The sequence below is a fragment of the Polistes dominula genome, unplaced genomic scaffold (genome assembly GCF_049000335.1).
Source record: "Polistes dominula isolate Pdom_NZ unplaced genomic scaffold, Pdom_raw_medaka contig_73, whole genome shotgun sequence".
NCBI lineage: Eukaryota > Metazoa > Arthropoda > Insecta > Hymenoptera > Vespidae > Polistes > Polistes dominula.
The window spans coordinates 529,219-550,000 of NW_028300951.1; the positions used below are offsets into that span (position 1 = coordinate 529,219).

At 36.9% G+C, this 20,782-nt stretch overlaps 2 long non-coding RNA genes across 5 annotated transcripts; both read right to left on the reverse strand.

The window, feature by feature from the left end:
• Positions 1–4,196: 4,196 nt before the first annotated feature.
• On the reverse strand, positions 4,197–9,853 carry LOC107071192 (uncharacterized). Of its 4 annotated transcripts, none has more exons than XR_016176511.1 (5): positions 9,714–9,853; positions 9,299–9,583; positions 8,806–8,941; positions 6,193–6,261; positions 4,197–5,286 (listed from the first exon to the last, which is right to left on the reverse strand). It is a non-coding gene; the product is annotated as an uncharacterized LOC107071192 (long non-coding RNA). The 4 variants fall into 4 exon arrangements; XR_016176510.1 differs by having other exon boundaries at positions 9,299–9,624; XR_016176512.1 differs by lacking the exon at positions 9,714–9,853 and having other exon boundaries at positions 9,429–9,703.
• A 4,029-nt stretch (positions 9,854–13,882) lies between these two features.
• Positions 13,883–19,539, reverse strand: LOC149032611 (uncharacterized). Its single transcript, XR_016176513.1, has 2 exons — positions 18,740–19,539; positions 13,883–15,899 (listed from the first exon to the last, which is right to left on the reverse strand). It is a non-coding gene; the product is annotated as an uncharacterized LOC149032611 (long non-coding RNA).
• Between the last annotated feature and the right edge of the window lie 1,243 nt (positions 19,540–20,782).

A 20,782-nucleotide genomic window follows, 5' to 3' on the forward strand; every position in this document is an offset into this window, starting at 1 on the left:
AGAACCGGGGACAATAATTGTGAATGGAGTCTGGCCAAGATCGAAGAGACGAAGGGTAAAGGGAGTAGTACGCGTACCTTTTTGCCAACTTTTCAAATTCCCGCCCTTTTTTTCTATTTCTATCTACGATTATTTCAACATAGTGAAGGTTTCTTTTATCTAAGATATTTCGTGTAATCACTGGGAATATTTTGTAATATTTTATCTCTCCTTCCCCTTGCTCCTTTCCCCCTCTCTATCTCTCTCTCTCTCTTCATCTTTATCTTATCGAATCTTAGCTAATTGTATAGTTTCGGATTAGCCCTTATCGCGTAACGGAGATCTAAATTCGTAGCTAGCTCGATTTCTCCGATATGATTTAAGATTCAAATGGTCGCGTAGCTACGTTACCTACCAGCAAGGAAATTGACCTATCGGAGGCCTAGATCTTCTTAGAGCCAACGCGAGCTTAAATTTACTACGCTAACGACCGAGGGACTGACCTTAAACCGAACTAAATTAGTTTGATTAGATGCATTAGAATTACGAGTAATAGAAATGGAAAGGATTCAAGTATCTAACATACGTGTGTGTATGTTTCAAATCAAAAATAATTTCCTTATTTGGGCCAAAGTGAAATTGATGGAAAGAAAAAGATAGAATCTGTTGTTGTATACGTCGACTAAACACACCTGGTAAATAAAAGAACAAGAACAAGAACAAGAAGAAGAAGAAGAAATAGAAAGTTGAGTCAAAGTAAAGTTTTTCCAAAGTTCGAATAACCGATCGAAGTAACATTCCAAAAGAACGTTTTGTGAATTAGAAAAGATCAAAAGTAAATGTTTTGAAAAATCAAAAGCAAAAGCAAGAACACTTGGAGTAGCGGTTAGTCTCCGGTCCAGGCGATTGGCTTTCTGGTGAAAGTCGGTACTCGACGGTACAGCCCTTGACCTTCCCTCGGCCGAATTCCAGTCAAACTCGTACTCTCGTACTCCGAGGCGAGTTTCGTAAGAAGCCAAGAAGGAAGAAGGAGGGGCGAGGCGTGTTGTTATGTCGATGTATGTATATTTCGTTTGTTGGTAAGCATCTACATTCGGTGAAAGGCGAATTTCCTTTTCTTCTCGACGAATGAAAGAAGATATACATAAGCAACCTCATTCGAGTAGAAGAACGAAGAAGAACATCGAAATGGATCGAGTTATGCGAAAACGAAAGGAAGGAGATTCTCTTTCTATGAACGTTGCTCTTTCTCTTTCCTTAAGAAGGGGGCTGAGGGTGGGAGGTTTAGGAAGGGATTTTGGTCCGAGAGCGTTGCTGCTTTCGCAAGACTTTCCCCATTGTTTAAAAAATAAAGCCGCAAGTCGCGAGTCTATCTCGAGGTCGTTGAACCGTGCTAAACGTGAACTCGCTTAAACGGGTCGTTCAACCGAGTGTTTGCGAATCGTTAGAGAATGATAGGCGGATATTATTAACGACGTCTGCTTTTCTGATGACTGTAACGTCGTGTACGATATTTTCGAGAGAGAGAGAGAGAGAGAGAGAGAGAGAGAGAGAGAAAGAGACCAAAATAAAGAAAGATTTTGTAGGTACTTATATACGTAAGTAGGTAGAGAGATATAACAGATATAACATATAAGAAGAATATGTTAGAACAATCGACTCCTTACCGATGAAATAAATCCTTTTAAATGTTTAAAACGTCTAAGTAATTTCAGACGTTTTAACTCGTGATGATCTTTACACGTGGTGAATATTCGCGAGAGTAACAGTAAGAACTCAAGAGAGAAAGGTCAGCTCAAAGGAGGAAGTAATATGCCCAGTTCCCTCGCAATAATAAGCTAAGAAACACTTTCTACGACCGTAGTAGACTGACTCTCTTTTGCCAACAGAGAGAAAGAAAAGAAAAGAAAAGAAAAGAAAAGAAAAGACTCGACTTATTCGCAAAAGTCCACCTCCACCATGAGTCTTCTAAATGGAACGTGACGTTATTAAGTGTAGTCTCACGATTATACGACGACTGTGTTTCGTACACGTTTTAAAATATAACAGACGGATCGTTGAATTTCATTTTCTATCATGGTTCGAACTACTCGTTCGTTAAAAATCTACCTTTTGTTTGCTCTCAATTGCTCCAAATGGAAAACGACACTAATCTCTGTTCTTTTCTTTTTTATTCTAAATTCCAAACTCTCGTTGATTTTTGTACAAATTCAAATGCTGCAAAAGATATAGAATGAGAGAAAGATCAAAGAAACGTATAATAATCCTTCTTTCTCTATCAAAGAACTTGAATCTTGACCCACAAAGACAAAGTCGTCGAGGACTCAAGATCAAAAGAGGAATTTTTATTTCTCGGTCATGTTCACCTAAGATTAACTATAGTCTTAATGTAATAGGAACCCTTCTTAGTCATCGGTATACATGCACGTAATTTTAATCTCCTAGGAAAAAGAGAGAGATAGAGAGAGGGGGAATATCTACTTTCGATCAGAACGTTTTAACAAACGTTTTCATTCGTATACATGTTTGACATCGTTAACTTATCGAAGGATCGGTAATACTTTAAAAATCGGGGATTATACGTACGATTCCCCTCTTTGTTCGTTGTTCATTACAGTAGTCATTGCCGCTCCAATTCCTTCTCGCGTTAAACTGGTTTCAGCGGTGCTATTTATGCTGATAGACGCATTCCTATCTTGTTAAACGTTTCCTTGTAAAATACCATTCTCGTGCTACTTTGTTGAAGAAACAAAATAAAAAAAAAGGAAAAGTACATTTAGAAAAAAAAATATATAAGTAAGCTGATCATTAATAAAAGTAAATGTCATTGCTTTCGAGTTGAAAGAAAAAGAAAGTCACAATGCGTTCTAAGTTCGAATTGAAATTAAGAAAAAAAAGTGATCCATGTTGAATGCTATCTTCCATTATGCGTGGCTTATGTGTTTCTTTCATTTCCTCTGAAAAAAAAAAAAAAAAGAAAAAGAAGGACCAAGTGTTTGATACACAAAACGTTTCACTCTCGACGAGCAACCGCACGGATAACGGGGCTCTGTTCATGGCTGAGGTAGATAGGTAGGTAGGTAGGTAGGTAGGTAGGTAGGTACTTCGTCGAGAAAGAAGGGAAAGTAGTTCTGTGAGTCAGTGGGGCTTGCGGTATCCCACACGAACGTTCAACGGTTAAGCAGACTTGAGTCAGTCTCTCTCTATCTTTCTTTCTACACTTGCTTGATCCACTGGCAAAGAACAAATGATAATCCAGATGAGCTCTAAAGATTCTAAACGATCTGTTAAGTAAAAAAACTTAAAAAAAAGTACAGTTAATTTAATTGAAAGCAGACAAATTTGATTCGTTGACCAAACTATTATTACTACGATGCACAAAGTTGTAAATAAGCTTTGTAGTATTAATACTCTCGGTATCGTGTTTACTTTCTCTCGTATAAAGAAGGAGGAGGAGGAGGAGGAGGAGGAGGAGGAGGAGGAGGAGGAGGAGTTCTTTTAGTAGCTATAACACGCCAGTAGGTTGACACACTTATCGATGAAAAAGAAGAGGAACGTTGGAGAGGCTAGGCCTTCCTAGAACGATACGATGTAAGTGTGACTTAACGAAAGTATCCCGTCTACCACCGGAAATAGATTGTTCGCCATTCGAACGGGTTGACGCTTAATCCTACGGCAAACAACAATCGGCTCGCGACCCGAATATGTGTCGTTGAATCGTCGACCGAACGAACGAACGAACGAACGAACGAACACTCCTGCCACGAGCTATTTTCTTTTCCAAGAATACAAAATAAATCATCTCGTCAAATCGGGGTTATTTGATTATTCGAACGTTTTCGATGATCTAACACATTTGCACATGCAATAGCACAAATAGAAAATAATCTCGTAAATTGATCGTTTGAATATCTTATGGTACTTGGAAACTGCAGTTTTTCATAATGACGCGTATAAAAATGACTCACCATGAGCTACTTCATTGTCGTAAGCAATGTCAAACCTGCAAACAGGAAGCTCCTACATTCGCGTATTTAACACAAGTTCATAAGACGTTTCACGGTCTCTTTTTCCTTTTTTTTTCCTTTTTTTCCTTTTTTTTCTTTTTTTTTTCTTAAACGAAAATTTATGACTACAACGTGACTGATTCATTATTATCTATTCTAAATGGCAATTATAACTAAGTATCATTTATTGTGAAATAGAGAAACGAAAGATTCATCCGTCCAATCCCAGTTTATTATCTTATCAAATAGAAAAGCAGCGAGCTTGCGGGTCAGTCATCTCTTTTGAGGTCAGGGCGACGACTCGCGGAGAGGATCTGTGTGACGTAGTAGATTCTAAAGAGTCCTCCTCTCCTCCGGGGGTCGCAGCATTCGGCCTTCGCGTCCTGCGCACATCAGCACGCGCAATTTTCTAAGCTTACCAACTACGATTTTAAATCATAAATAAATAATATCTTCTATCTTAAGTAGTATCCAATAATCACACCGTGATATTTCTCTTTTCCATTTTACGTAACGAAACAAATCGAAAGATCAAGATCAAGAGAAGGCAAAGGAGTTATAAAGGCTTTACATACGAATAGTATTGCTGATCTTTGGTCACGGACTCCATCGATATACCTAACGTTCCTCGGAAGGTGAAAGTTTTTCGGTTATCGAACATCGTGGCCTAGACCGTAAAAGAGGAACAAGAACGCGTATAGGTTGACTGAGAGAAGAACTCTCTCAAGTCTCCTCCTGAGTCCAACTCCTCCTGGCTTTCTCTTTTTTAACTCTCTCAGCAAGCATTAAATGTAATCAATATTTTCTATCAACAACGAATTTCATTTTGGACCTGATAAGATGTATTTCCAAGATTTCAACCTAGGTGTTGGTTGTCCAAAGAGAGAAAAATAACAAAACAAAAAAAAAAGAAAAATAAAAAGATAGAAGGAAAGTTGAAGATGCAACGTTCAACTGGCGATCTGGCTAGGTTGACTAGGTTGTAAGCTAGGTTTGCAAGCTAGTTCCGACGACGACGACGACGACGACGACGACGACGACGACGATGATGTTGCAGCAGAGTTGGAGGTTCCCCTACTGGAGAACGTAGAGTATACAGCAACGCCGCCGTTTAACTCGGAGGGTTCTCTCTTCCACTTCCACAGTTCCTCCACCGCACGGCGCACGGGTTCCTCGTCGGTGAGCGCTGGTGCCCGTGGCCGCTGTCCCAGTCGTCGCCCTACTTTGTCGAAGCCAACTCAGCTCGACACTCGGTTTACACCTCGCGGGACGACGAGGCAACGCGCGCGCAACCTCAACACTACAAATAAAGACAGACAGACAGACAGACAGATAGACAGACAGATAGATAGATAGATAGATAGATAAATAGATAGATAGATAGATAAATGCTCTTACTAAACACATTCGTTCAAAGAACAAAAACAACTCTCTATTAACATGTAAACACATTTATAAAGATTATCAAAAAAAGAAAAAGCGCGCGCGCGCTTTTACGCCTACGCATAAATTTACGCATTATATTCACACACATATTAAAATTACAAAATTCATTTTCTCTCCCCCTTCTTGCAAACGCCAATAAATGTTGTTGTTGTTGTTGTTATTAAATTAATAATATTATTTTGTGTGTGTCTATAACATTTTACCATCAAAGTTGTGATCTTTGATAATAACAGTTATTATCGGTGTAACAGTGGTGATTGTGTATGTGATGACATGATGACAACTTTGACGACGACGACGACGACGACGACGATGACGATGATGACGATGATGACGATGATGACGTTTGCAATCGTACTTTGATAAAAAGGACTCGCGCGAAAATTGAATCTTCCATGCGATCTCGAGGTTGACCACGTGTCTCGACCGGAACTACCGGTCCTCCTGACGACGAACCCCGACCTACGACAATCCCCAAATTTCTCGATCGTTGCTTACATCCAAAATTATATACTTTTCAAATTTTACAAAAAAAAAACTACAATTCTTATAATACGGAAGTTGGTAACGGATGTGCCGGGAACTCCGATCGAGGAAGGAAATGTTCTCGGAGTATTTCAAACTCGCTAGCCCGAGGAGAGAAAGTGTACGGACTTTCGAAATAACATCGAACGAGAATATTCAACGAGTGTTGTCCTCTTCCTCTATTTGCCTATTTCCATTTCCTTGTTCTATTCAAATGACCGATCATTATCGTTACCTTTAGATTATGTGCCTATCCAACCCCCCTTTTTGCATCATCTCTCGTTCCTCCTCGTCATCTTGATTGCTGAAAGAAAGAAAAAAACAACAACATAATAATAATAAGAAGAAGAAGAAGAAGAAGAAAAAGAAGAAATTGTGAAGATAAGAAAATCGTTCGTGGTGAATTTACGATTCTACCAACGTCACTGCCAATCTTTCAATTCATACAAATACTTACGTGTATCTTTCTATCTGTCTATCTGTCTGTTTCTCTCTCTCTCTCATTTATATATATATATGTATAATCACATACACAAATTCACTTATAAATGTTCGATCTTTAATCGTCCACTCTGTGATTTTGTTGTCATTACATGTTCATCTTCAAAAAACATATCAGGACGTCTTGGACGTTTCATTGACCGATCTAAGAAGAAAAATAATTCATAATAATTATTATAAAAAAAAAAACAAAAGGAGAACTCCGAGCACTGCCAACGAAAGACTCCATGAAATATCGAAATGTATTCAACTATAACTGCCAATCATTAAAAGAAAAAAATCTAGAAAAAGTATTGTGTGTGTGAAGGTACAGTGATCGTAAAGGATCGAAATATTACGACGAGATAGGTCACACTCACGTTCGATTCGACGACAACGTGAGATGCTTTTTATGATCATACGTCCAACGAGACCAAGTTGATCGTGGGAAATGGTGAAAAAAAGTTAGCAAAGTTTCGTTACGTAAGGTTTCCGCGTGAGCCTGCCATTTTGGTTCACGTAGAAAGAGAGAGAGAGAGTGAGATAAGTGCACCGGCAACGACAATTCGCGTGTGTGTACATTGACGAATGATTGAAATCATACTAAACGAAAAGACTAATTGATACACGCTGTATATATCAAAACAAAACAATAATAATAAACTGTAATAGTTCATTAAATCGTTCGAATAAGAATAAGAAGAAGAAGATAATAAACAACAACTAAAGTGTAGGTGTATCAAATGTAAGGAAATACAAAATTGAATGATTAAACAGAGTTGGATAGAAAATTATACGTTTGAACAAAAAAAGTTATTTGTTTAAGCTTATAAAAAAAACAAAAAAAACAAGTATAATAAAATGAGGCGCGAATTCGGCCATGTGCGTTTACCTGTGTGCGCATGATATAGCAACGAACAGTGACGTATAACACCTAACAAATACATCCCTCCCCTTTGTGACATTCGATTCGTCATTGGTGTTGTCGTCGATCTTTTTCGTCGATCTTTTTCGTCGATCTTTTTCGTCGTCGTCGTCGTCGTCGTCGTCGTCGTTGTCGTCGTCGTCAAAGTCGACGCATTTATTTGTTAAAAAACACAACAAATGTTCCGACGTTTAAAGACGTCGGTCATAATTCCAAGAGAACAAGATTAATCCACGATAATTCATAATTTGGATGTTCTAAGCGAAAAAAGATGTAAGTTTATCACGATGTTTATTAATTATTTTCATTATTTATTTATATTCGTTTTATTATATAAGTACGAGACTTGTTTGATTTATAAATTAGTAATTTATTATCATAATCAATGGTTTGTTTTTTTTTTTCGTTCCCTCGCAAAAGTGATTGATCGATCCTTTAATAGATCGAATAAGAAGATGACTAAAAACATACTACAACGAATTTAAATATTTAAGTTGTTGAGTAATTTTAAAAATAGATTACTCTTTTTTCTGGTTTTTTTTTTTTTTTTTTTTTTTTAGTAGAGAAAGAGAGACTTTTGAAAGAACATTTTTTTCTTTTTTACCTTCAACATCGTAAAAATGCACGCTCAGGAACTTTGTTACGATACTATAAAAAGAAAAAAAAAACTTGAATTAAAAATCGTGGCAGAGAGAGAGAGAGAGAGAGAGAGAGAGAGAGAGAGGTGTAAGAGATTTTTATAAAATCTTCCGCAAACTTTTGACTCGACTCGAAATGAAACAAAAATTGACTCAATGACTCAATGAATACTCTACGAATGCAATTTAAATAATTTAAATAATATATCTTAAGAGTATTATATAGATGAAATAATAATAAATTAGAATATTTAACAAACAAAAAAATAAAAAGAAGATGTTTTGCTACTTCGCTAAAGGAAAGTAACCCGTGGATCGTTAAAATAAAGTTCGATCTACATAATCCTTTTTTTCTTCTTCTTCTTTTTTTTCTTTTTTTTTTACTTTTAAAGAAAGAAAAAAAAAGAAATAACGAAAATGAAGTAACCAATTATCGATGTAAAAACGAAGAAGCAACAAGAACCGTGAAGGAGGAAGAATCGTTAATGGGATGCAAATACGAAAAGTCGAAAACGCTCGTGTCATTAGCGTGCGTGCGTGCGTGCGTGCGTGCGTGCGTACGTGCGTGCGTGAGTACGTCGAAAGGTCTAGGTCGACTCGTCGATATCGTTGTAGATGTAGATGTTTATGCTAGATTTCCGGCTCGTCAAAAATTCGTGAGAATTTTTTCGACAAACTTTGAAGAAAGAAAAAAAGAGATATTTTCAAAGGACGCAGGCGGCCTCCATCGCGAGAATTCGAATAGCAAACGCGTTCGCCTTCAGGTGTCCGTGTTTCTCCTACCTCTCTAAGTTTTAAAACTTACTTCTTTAGAAAACTCTGCTACGTGAAGATTCTTCTTCTTCTTCTTCTTCTTCTTCTTCTCATTTTTGTTCTCTCTCTTTTTAAGCGGAAGGAAGATCATTCGATGATGTTGATTTTGTTTCTTTTTCTTATTCAACCTTGAAAAACGAATCGTTAAATGAGGAAACGTGTATATTAAAAGAAACCAAGCGTAAACGCAATTGCAAAGTTTGTTCAATGAATACAATTTAGATGCAAGAAGATAAGCAATGCTCTTGAAGAAGAAGAAGAAGAAAAAAATATATATACATATTTAAATTAACACGGTGCCAATTTTGGTCAATATGAAAAAAAGAAAAGTAAAGACTAAAGAAAAAAAAAACCACCAGGTAAAATAGTAGTAGTAGGGTTGTTGTAGCTCGCGCGTAGTAGAATATTATGCAAGCCCGACAGCTGGGAAGTTATTCTGGCGGATGAGCGAGAAGAGCAGGGGCACGAACAGTGATGTGTCCTACCTAGCGTAACCTCAAGTTCTCGATGACGAAGCTTGAGATAGGTCGGGTGCAAACGTGCTCTCATACGAGAGAGGATACATTACGTTCATGCACTACTCAGCTGCTCAACACTCTCTATACGCATACTAACGTATTACAGTAGTATATGCACTGGCTGTGCAGCCAGTAGGCCAATTATTAAACCCGAGGATCTCGGCCAATCACCAACCACGTCCTCGACATGAATCGTCATCGTCTTTCAACTACTTGGCGCCATCGAAATTTTCACTCGAAATCCTTCTTCAACTAAGTTTTTACACAATTTCGAAATAAATCAAAATCAATCTCTAGACAAAATAATTTCAACAAATATTTCAGGAAAACAAATTCAATCGATCGTCTGAAGAAAATCTTTCAATAGTATGAAGTAACTTACAATACGTTAATCGTCGTTTAGAATTTGAAAATGTATAATAGAGGCCACATACGTAGAATACGGATAACAACTAGCAAAGCTTCTCGCGACCTATGCCAATCTCAAACTAAATATACTCGCTCGGTAATGATGGCATTAGACGCGCATGGCCAGTACTTACTTGCACGACGAAAGCCACTCTCTTCTACCCAGTGGCTTTGGTATTTCAAACGTTTCTTCTCAACTTTGATTCGAAACGTTGCCAATGACGACAACGACGACGATCTCTTCCACGCCGAGATCTTCCAAACAATTATCGACAATATCGTTTTGAAATTGATTGTGTTTGACAGTGATTATTATTCATATCAATAATAAACGTTTTATTAAGTTAAATGAAAATTTACTCATAACTGAAGATTTCTTTAATCGGCGCGTATCGGAGTTTCTTTGAAACTCGAACTAGGACCGTGAACGAACACACACGATCGTCAGGATGAATTACGACGACGCAAATACTATCGCAACACGCTCATGCGAATCCTTGCGTAGCAATGATGTCATTTGACCCTGACACGTGCAGCAGTCGTCGTCGTCGTCGTCGTCGTCGTCGTCGTCGTCGTCGAGTACCGGTATCTTCTCATCCAAATGCGAGTATACTCGCCGATAGCCCCCCGAAGGAAACGCGATTGAAAAGGTGCATGACATCTTTATACATTCTTCTAAAAATAATATCATTGCGTGGACATTCTTTGAATCGATGATACGAAGCATACAAATAAAAATACCTTCTTATATATATATATATACGGTGTTATATTGAACGCGCGTGTTACTTTCTTAACAAAATATTAAATCTTATTAAATCTTAAATGATTTTATTTGAAAAGAAGAAAAAATTCTAATCGAATTTGATTGGAAGAAATCGCACGTTGTTATTTTAAATCTATGAGTGTAATTTATTAGTCTAAGTTTTCTCGTATAATAGAAAGAAAAAAAAAACAACTCTCACAGCGTATAATATATAGCGGATGATGGTGATGATCATGATAATAATGATGATGATGATGATGATGATTGTATGATGTCGACACTCCTTTGAGGTCGATTCTCATGGACGTAACGTGGCCTTAAAGCTGTTCAAAGGCTGTTGCAGCTCGACCAAGTGATTATTCTGGCATCTATCGTGACATTAGTTTATGACGATTCTGTACACTCCATCTCGTTATCTTCGTCAATCGATTTATCGTTTGGATAAATCGATGAATCGATCCCTTAGTACAATGAAATTCCACCAAGATCACGGACTTCGAGATCGACGATCAACAGATTATTGGATTCTTCGATAAACTGGTTTTCATTTCGGAATACTTTAGATTACTATTTCATTTTGAGATTGGAATGATGATTGCATTATATCGATTTAACCCTTAAAGTGCACATAGGGGGGGGGGCGAGGGGTGTTTGAAACCCCAACAAATTTTGGATCTCTCGAAAACGACGGTACTGAATTCGAAAAAATAGGTTATTTGTCTAAAGTGCCGTCTAGTGTTAATTCAGATGGGTATAAAACCTATTCTATTTTAAAAAAGATGTATCAAACTACTTTTAAATATTAAATAGCGGCTTCAGGAGAGGCGCTCAAACACGTTGGGGTGTCAAACACCCACAGTGGTGCACTTTAAGGGTTAAATCATTTTTTTTCTTCACAAATACGTCTCTAATTTTATTAAACTTTCTTATATGATTGATCATATTAGAATAAGACAAAAAAAAATAAAAATAAATTCATAGAGTATGATTTTGCAATGCAATGATCTACGCAATACTTTAGAGTAGATGGTCGAACAAAAATAAAAACATGGCATTGAAATAAATATTACAATGCGGAAAAACTTGTAATTGATTTAACCTTCTTTAAAGAAGAAACCAAGTTAAAAAAAAAAAAAAAAAAAAACAATATCAATGCTTATATATTTATCTAATTGATCAACGAGCTAATACCAAAATTCAACACAACAGCTACCAGCTGCTAGGAGAATCGTGACTAAAAATAAGAAAACGTGACTTTCAATGATTGTTTTTCATTCATAAACACGACCATGTTTTCGAAATATTCAACATTGTGTGTATGAAAATCACACGACGAAGGAGTGTAATCATTTTAAAAATAACAAAATTAGAAGGAATAATCATTTGAAAATAATTTTCTAATGCAAAATAATAGAAGAAGAAGAAAAAAAAAGATAGTATCGAATAAACGTTAGGAAAATAAATGATAAAATAAAGCAAAAGGTTTATGTAAAAGAGACCACATTTACGTACAAAGTTACAGCAAGTTGTAGATTATCAGGCAACTGATATCTAAATGAATGCGATTAGTATTCACAGTTTTGTAGATAATATGTTTATGTTAGATATTCGTTCGTCAACTAAAATACATAACTGCGCAACTAGAATGACTAGAAATATTGTTTTTTTTTTGGTTTTTTTTTTTTGGTACAAAATTGATGATTCTACAAAAATTCGCAAAAAAAAAAGAAAAAGAAAAAATCAAAAAGAAAACATTACGTCAACGATTTAACTTTTTGGGACACAGGTGAGATTAAAAGTGTCCCACCTTTTTGATACACCATAATGCACGGTGGGACATTTTTAGTCCCACCCTCGAAATATTATTACAATAACAATAGCAAATGCTTATTTATTCAAAACAATTGCTTAACTCTTCGTTATTAATTCTTTTTTTTTTGTTTTTTTTTTTTTTTTAATGTTTTTACATTACGTAATACCTCTTTATTAATAAAAAAAAATACCTTATACCAATTTTGTTTCATTTAAAACGTAATCAAATTTCAATGCAACATTTTATTATCAGAAATTTTGTACCACAACGAATTAAAACGTCAAAAATCTTAGTTTAGATTTTAATTTTGATTAATCGATCGATCGATCGGTGATACACATTTTTGAGTATGAAAATAAAAAAAAAAAGGGGGATAAATAAATTTGGGATTTCGATCGAGACAGTTGTTAGTCGATATCGATTATTAAGGAAATTACGAGAGGTTAAAGTTCAAAAGGGTCACGAGAGTGGAGGGAAAGAAAAGGAAGAGGAGTAAGAGGATGAGGATGATGACGACGACGACGACAACGAGAAACAAGAGTTGTGTGCGTGTTGGTAAGCGAACGATCATGCTTGCTCGAATACACGCACACGTATACACACACACACACATATACGCACTAACGCATGATAGTGCATGCCTGACGGTGTGATTGACATTACTAAGTATGCCATGGCCAACCGCTCATAACGTGCTGGTACGAACGACTGCAGTACTGCCCACACTGCCGCGTACGAATGCAAGACTGCATTTCGAATGCATTTCGTATGCTAGCCTATGCACCGGCCAACGCCGTTGTCTAGGATTTTAAAATAAGTCATCCAAATTTTACTACAAAATAATAAACACCATTATACAAATTTTTATCGTTTCAAATTAATATATCCTAGAACTACTTTTACCATGATTATAATTATTATAAATAAAATATTATTCATACATTGATAAATAATATTCAAAGAAATTTCATTAAGATGATCATTAAATTTGTTTATATTTATTTATAATTATTCATGCATTCTTTTTATTTTGTTTTCGTTTACTGGGCGGGCGGGGAGGGGGATGGGAGGACAAAAGAACAGAGTTACAAGTTCAATGTCTTTTTTGTTCGAAGATAGAAATATCTTTAAGGGCCGAGGACAGTGGAAAAAGAAATGCAGCAGAGTCATTTATTTTCGTTCAAATACCAGTCATTGGAAAGATATTTAGAAATGTGATCCTTTGGAACTTACCACCTACGTCATATGGTGTGTTAAAACAATGCAACAGGTAGCCTACTTCTAGACTGGTGGACGATCCCTTACTACTTATTTGTAGCATACTCTTGAACGGGACGACAACAACAACAACAAAAATACACACAAACAAATAAAAATCTAATTATCCAATATGCAGAAAATTATATTTGTGAAGAAAAAAAAAAAGAAAAAAAACGTACACAAAAAAGTGCAATTTATCATAATTATTAAAAATTGCATTAGCAATAGGGGGGTAAAAAAAAACAAATTATGCAATGGAAGAACAAACGTAAAAGAAAAGAAATCGTCAAGTTGTTTTCTGTAAAAAAAAAAAAAAAAAAAAAAAAAAAAACAACAACGGGGAGATAGGTCAAATGCAAATAAAAATGATACAACGGAGGAATGACGTAACGTAAAAAACACTGTTTCGACTGAAGGACATGGTTTTCACCCAGGTTCGATCTTCCTGTAAGATGCTATCGTTTCACCACAAAAACCGGTATCTTCGAAAGAAAGAAAGAGAGACACGGTGAAAGATATTAATAAAAAAAAAAAAAAAAACGAACAAGAAGAAAGAAGAAGAATAGAAAAAAGCAACAAAAAAGAAAAAATCAAACAGAGAAGAGAAGAGAAGAGGATGACGCCTCTCACAAGGTCCTCCTCCTTTTCCTCCTGTTGCTGCTCCTGTTCTTCTTCTCGTACTTTTGCTTTCGTCGAATAAATACGCGCACGAAATACGCGGCTTGCGTTTTAAAACGAACCACAACTTCTTCTTTCCTCCTCCTCCTCCTCCTCCTCCTTCTCCCTCTCTCTCTCTCTCTCTCACTCTTTCCGTTGTCCCCCTCACTTTTGGATTGGCTCATCCAGCCGGCACGACACTGTCCGAAACTTTCATCGACGACTTTCGTTACTTTCTTATCGGTTAAAAAGTGAAACACCAGTCGATCCAGGTACCCCCTCCCCTATCCCTCTGCTACTCCCTCCTGCCCCCCTGTCCCCCCTATCCCTCTTTCACTCCGATCCAGGATATGCGGATCCAGTCGATCTTCTTCGAATGATTATCGCGTAAGAGACAGAGACCACCGGCTTCGATCTCGTTCGATATATCGAGAGTGAAATTGCAATGAAATACGAAAGATTATTTCCTTTTCTTTTATTCTTTTTTTTTCTTTTCATTTTTTTGTCGATCTCTTCTTCTTACAAATATATTTATGGTGTGTGTATGTGTGTGTGTGTGAACGTATCGATGAGAAAAACATCACGAAAGTGGTGCAGTCCGTATATGGAAAAGAGAAGATATTTCTCTTTCAGTTACTTTTATATTCTCACACACATACTCAACGTATTCCTTACGTAACCAATACAACACACACGGTGTACCTTCGTGCGAGAAAGGAATCTTCCATTTCTCTCTCTCTCTTTCTCGAATTTACTAAAAGCGACAATTTTATATCTACGGCAAAATAAAATTTCTCTTGCATTACCGATCGTTGCGTTACTTAAAAATACAAACTAAATGTAAGATGTTTGATTCGAATGTAGAACAAAAAAAAAACAATCAAATGTAAATGGAAAATACTTATTGTTTAATTAAAAGTAAAAACAATGAAGTGAGAAAATTATTCCTATATAAATGTATATATCGTGTGTACGGTATTGAAACGAAGAAACGTGAGAAGACGAGGTTAATGCTCGTTAGAAATTCTTTCGTCATCGTGTTTGCGTCAAAACGCTTCCTGTTTGGTTCGTAAACAAGCATGGATTCTCTAAAGGCAACTTCATAAAACGTACAACAGAGCCAAGCAGCAACCACACATCGTCACATCGCCCTTTTTTTCTCTCTCTACGCAAAATATCTTTTTTAAGTTTGTCCGTAGTAGTATAACACAACGACGACGACGACGACGACGACGACCGTGATCGAATGTCATGGCGATTCTTCGTCGTTCGTTCTCTTTCGTTGGTTCCTGTCGTTTCTGGCCATCCTCCTTCCTCTCCCTTCTCCCCCACCTCCCTCTTTGTGCCCCCCATTCTTCTAAAAATCTCCAGGTGAAGAGATCCACCTTCGTCGTAACCGTGGCCGTACGGTTCAACGAGAACTACGAGAGAGTGAAAGTTCTCGTTTACACGCGCCTCGAGTTTTTGGCATTGGGCTTGGTTGGGATTGGAGGATCTCGGTTGGTATCGAGGCCACTGGTACCACCACCACCACAACCATCCATGAGTTCGGTGGATCGCGTGGCCCGCACACAAACCGCTTGCCCCAAAAACTTTGGGCTTCGCGAGGCGTTCACTTCGTTCACTCGTCGTAGTCGTCGTCGTCGTCGTTGTCGTCGTTCGGTCTGTTACAACAGACGATGGGAACTCGATTAAATTCGATTGTGAAATTTACAAATGTTACTACGTATTATTATTATTATTATTATTATTCTTTAGTGAGAAACGTTTTTGGATAAACGATGGAAAAATGTTATTATCAATTGGTAAACCCAGTTGAAAGTTTAAGTGAATTATTGTTTCCCTTTATCCTACGTATGATTTCATAATAATATCATTTTAATTATGTATGATGATTACGTAGTAATAGTAGTAGTAGTGATTACTAATAAATAAAGGATACTATTAAAGGAGGGGATTTTTTACTTTTGTTTTTTTCTCTAACTTGTGGACATAGAAAATGTGTGCCAATATGAGTGTCCTGCAACAACGTCGTCACATAGGTACGAATTATACTTTCAAAAATATCCTTTTATTACTTTTTTTTTTTTTTCATTTTATTTACTATCCTATCTTTATTTAGTACGAGAGAACAAAAAAAAAAAAAGAAAAAGAAAAGGAAGAAAGTTGGAGATAAATTTCTCCCCACCCCTTTCCTTTTTTTCTTTTTTATCTTTCCTTTCGTTTTAAAGCGCGGAAGTTAAATTTACGCGATCGCTATCGTGCCAATTCAGCCATGGTCGATCGCACGAACATTAGAAACTTGAAAGTAAGGGATTCTTCACCTTTTGCTCCAAATTGCAACAGTTTTATAAATGAAAGAAAGAAAGAAAGAAAGAAAGAAAGAAAGAGAAAGACAGAAAAGATGACTCGATCATTTCGTAACAGACAAAAGTTCGACATTAAAATTGTTCGTCCGTCCCCACCCCAACAAACTTGCCTCCTCCTCCTCTTCCTCCTTCTCCTTCACCTTCACCTCTTCGCATATAATTAAAAAAAAAAAAAAAAAAAAAAAAAAACGTTCCGAGCGTCAAATCGACAGAAAGCCAATGACAATTTCTAAAGATAATAATAATTCGCTGAACTCGTGTTAACTAAAAATGGAAGGAAAAGAATTTGTTTGGATTTTGAAATCGTCGCGCGCTGATTTCCAACGAACGGTGATATGTGTGTGTGTGTGTGTTTGTACGTATATTCGACGGAAACGGAAAGAAAAGAAGAAGAAAAGAAAAATGTGAAAAGATAGGAGAGAAGAAGGGACAGGAACAGAACAGAACAGAACAGGGACAGGGACGAAAGTGTTGGAAGTCGTTCCTATACTTGCTTGTGTATTGGTGATACTAATATACGTGTTTGTGGAAGAGATCAAGAAGCATTAGTCAGTCGTGAAGTTTAAAAATAACGAATCGTAATTTGTAACGGTAGTAGAACGACGAGAACTCGAATTTCGATCTTTCTATGGTGCTCTCTCTTTCTTCTTTCTCCTTTTTATTTCTCTTTCTCTCTCTCTTCCTCGCAGTAGCTTATGACACAACACGGTAAGGTTTGCCTAAGGAAAAGTAAGGTAAGGCCAGTGGTATAATAGAGAAACTTTCACTGCGGAGGTTCAATGTACCGGTCTCTCTAACTCTCACTGGCCGTTCTCTCCTTGCCGTCTGCCAGCTCGCGAACATCCGTACAGAGGACTAACATAACAAGCCTTCTGTCCTCCATTATGATACTACACACACACATCAACTATTTCATATTATTTTTCATTTATTAGATTGTTCCGAAAGTAATTTCGTTGTTTCTTGACACACAATTTTGAAATTAGTTCATGCAAATTGGCAAATAACAACAACGTGAAATCGTTGATAGTTGAAATTTATCGAAATGAAACTATTTAAAACTCACACGAATAATCCTAAGTTTAATCTCGAAAGAAAAAAATTGTCTACATTTTGACAACAAATTACAACGAAATTACTTTCCGAATAATCCAAGAAAATTGTTAACAAATAGGACATCATCAAATTTTTCATTTTTTTTACGTGTTTCAAATACAAATTCATTTATAATCGATAGGTCATTAATTGGATAAATAATTAATGAAATGATAAAATTGTAATGAGGACAAATAATGTTCAACCAAAATTAACAAAAAAAAGAAAAACATGAGATATTGTTATTGTGTATATATACGATTAGAGAAGACACGTTTGGTTAGATAAGGTGGAATTTAATGAGTCGTCGTTTGTAACGGTGTCGAGTGTGAAAAGATAAGAAAGTAAAGTGTTCCGTTACTTCTTTCGTTTTCTAGTATTTTTTTTTTCTTTGTTTAATAACTATTAAAATACGTGTTCCTATCTCGTGACGTAGGATTCAAAAGAGTTGAGATTATTCTAAGTAGATATTGTGAGACATGATCGTACTCGAGAGGAACAACAACAAGAAGAAAAAGAAGAAGAAGAAGAAGAAAAAGAAGAGGAAGAAAATGGTGGGGGGGGAGGCATAGTCATAGGATGTCATGGCGTGGGAGAGTCACTTTCACCGTCCGCGGCCCCTATAGCGGTAAAATCTACATGCTATAGAAAATCGGATCCTACCGTCGTTCTAAGATTCAACAATAATATATATATATATTATCAAATGATATTTTTCAATAGAAAAATCAAAGACATTCTGATAAGTGGATGTGATAAAAATAAAAATGGAACGAAGGGAAATAGAAATATCGTGTATATGTGTGTGTATATATATAAAAATAGGGAGGAACGTGTAATACGAAGCTTCGTCTAATAGAGCGAATGCCGCGTAGGGAGGAACGTGAAACTCGAAAAAGCTTGGCCGATATAGAGAAATAAATAAAGAAAGAAATAGAGAAGAAGAGTTTGCGCTTAGACTCATAGGCTAACGTAGCAGCAGCAGAGAGAGAGAGAGAGAGAGAGAGAGAAAGAGAGAGGGAGGGAGAGAAACTACTTACTTATAGTCTTTGTAGCGTATGTGGCGCTCCGTAGGTTAGTGCATTGGCTGCACTTTCCGTCTCTTATGTTAGAGAGTAGTGTATGTTGTGCTTGTGCATGTGCATGTGCATGCAAGCCGGCGGCAGTGGCGGCAGCAGTGGCAGAGCGGCGTCGTCGGCCCTCGGTCGTATGCATGCATTGGTTACGCAAGAATAGCAGCGTGTGTGAGACTGCTGACCCACATACGGCAGGGAGCAAGGACCCCTGGCTCGGCACGTACACGCGCCTTTCCACACACACACACATACACACATACACATCCTACCAAAGGAGAATTGAGAAAGAGAGAATATATCGTATGTGTGCGCAACGAATGCACTCACTCTCGTTATATTACCTACCTCCCCCTCCAATACTCTTTCGCGCTGAACACTCGCGTTGAACGCGTGTGCGCCCGCGCGCGCGCATGTGTAGAAAGATACAAGTACTACACTACCACTAGCTCACTCCTCCTCCTCCTCCTCCTCCTCCTACTACTACCGTCGTGCATCTCCCTCTCACTCTCTATCTCGACTACTCTCCGTGCGCATGCCAACGCCCGCGTCACCCTATGTATATTAGTGCACATGCAACTCCATCTATCGTCGTATGCGCTTAACAAACTCACACACTCCTCGCCCACGTGGCTCTTTAATAGACGCGGCGACAAGCAAGCACAAACTGGCGGTTTTAAGTAACGTTCACACACACACACACACACACACATATACAATTTTTTCTTTTTAAATTTTACCTTTTTTTCTTTTTTAATAATTATTATAGGATTAACAGTAGTAAACCCTTTTTTCGTTAAAAATATATATATATATAAGGATGACACAACTACAGATACTCTTTTCAATGTGAAATTTTAATGAACGAGTCGTTTTCCTCTCGAGCAAGCAAACCATTTTACCTAAATTCGGCATTGATCGGGAACATTAAAAATATCTTTTCCAACGAAGAAGACAACCGCTTGCGATGTATCGAACGCTTGACGTTTCGATTGAAAAAAAAAAAAGAAAAAAAGAAAAAACTTATCCCCTTTTTTTTTTCAAATGACTTTGCTGGAGGAAAGCAACTTTCGAGAAGAATGACTTCTCACTTCTTCGAAACCTTCGAGTGACGCGAGATAATTCCGATCTCGAGTGAACGAGAAAAGAAGAGTGTTCTACTTTTATTGAAAAATTAATCCGTTAAGAAGTCATGCAAAGAAGTATTTTTTTTTTATGTCTACGTCCAACGGAATATCTATGTTACTAACATTTACATATTTATAATGGCTCACTTTGCGTATATAATATTATCAATCAGTATAATCATGTAAATTGAATGAACATTCCCATAAAATATTATTTCGTCTCTTGAATAACGCCCATTCATTCATTCACCAACGCAAACAACAAAGTTGTTTCAGCCTATCTTTCTCCCTTTCTTTCTTCCTTTCTTTCTTTTTTTTTCTTTCTTGACCCGTTGAGAATGATGGATCAAAGGGTTCTCGAGTCAGCTAACAGACTTTACGACGAGTATGATCATCAACTACGACAACTATGATAACGATGATCTTGCGGTATGATTAAAATGACCCAAAAGTAGAACTGAACTCGTCTCGTTCGGTTCTTCTAGACGTCATAAAAACACAACTCGTCGTAAGCCGATCCTTGGAGCAGGCGTGTGCCGTGTACCTAATTATTCACAGACCGTTTGAACGATTACGTGTCGGAGTTATTGCTATCAGGATGACGATTCTAGAGATTAAGTATGAGAAGAAGAAAAAACAAGTAGAAGTAGAAGAAGAAGAAGAAGAAGAAGAAGAATGAAGTGTTATTAAAATGACATGATGCAACTGACTCGTAACTGTACTTACATGAACATTTGTCAATGATATGTACGCGTATAAGGGGTCATACAAAAATCTATTAAAAAAAATCAATCTCTAACAAATTTCATTTTTGTTTTATAAACACTAAGTTAAACAAATGATCATCCATGATTCTACTAAATAATTCTAGACGAACTTAATA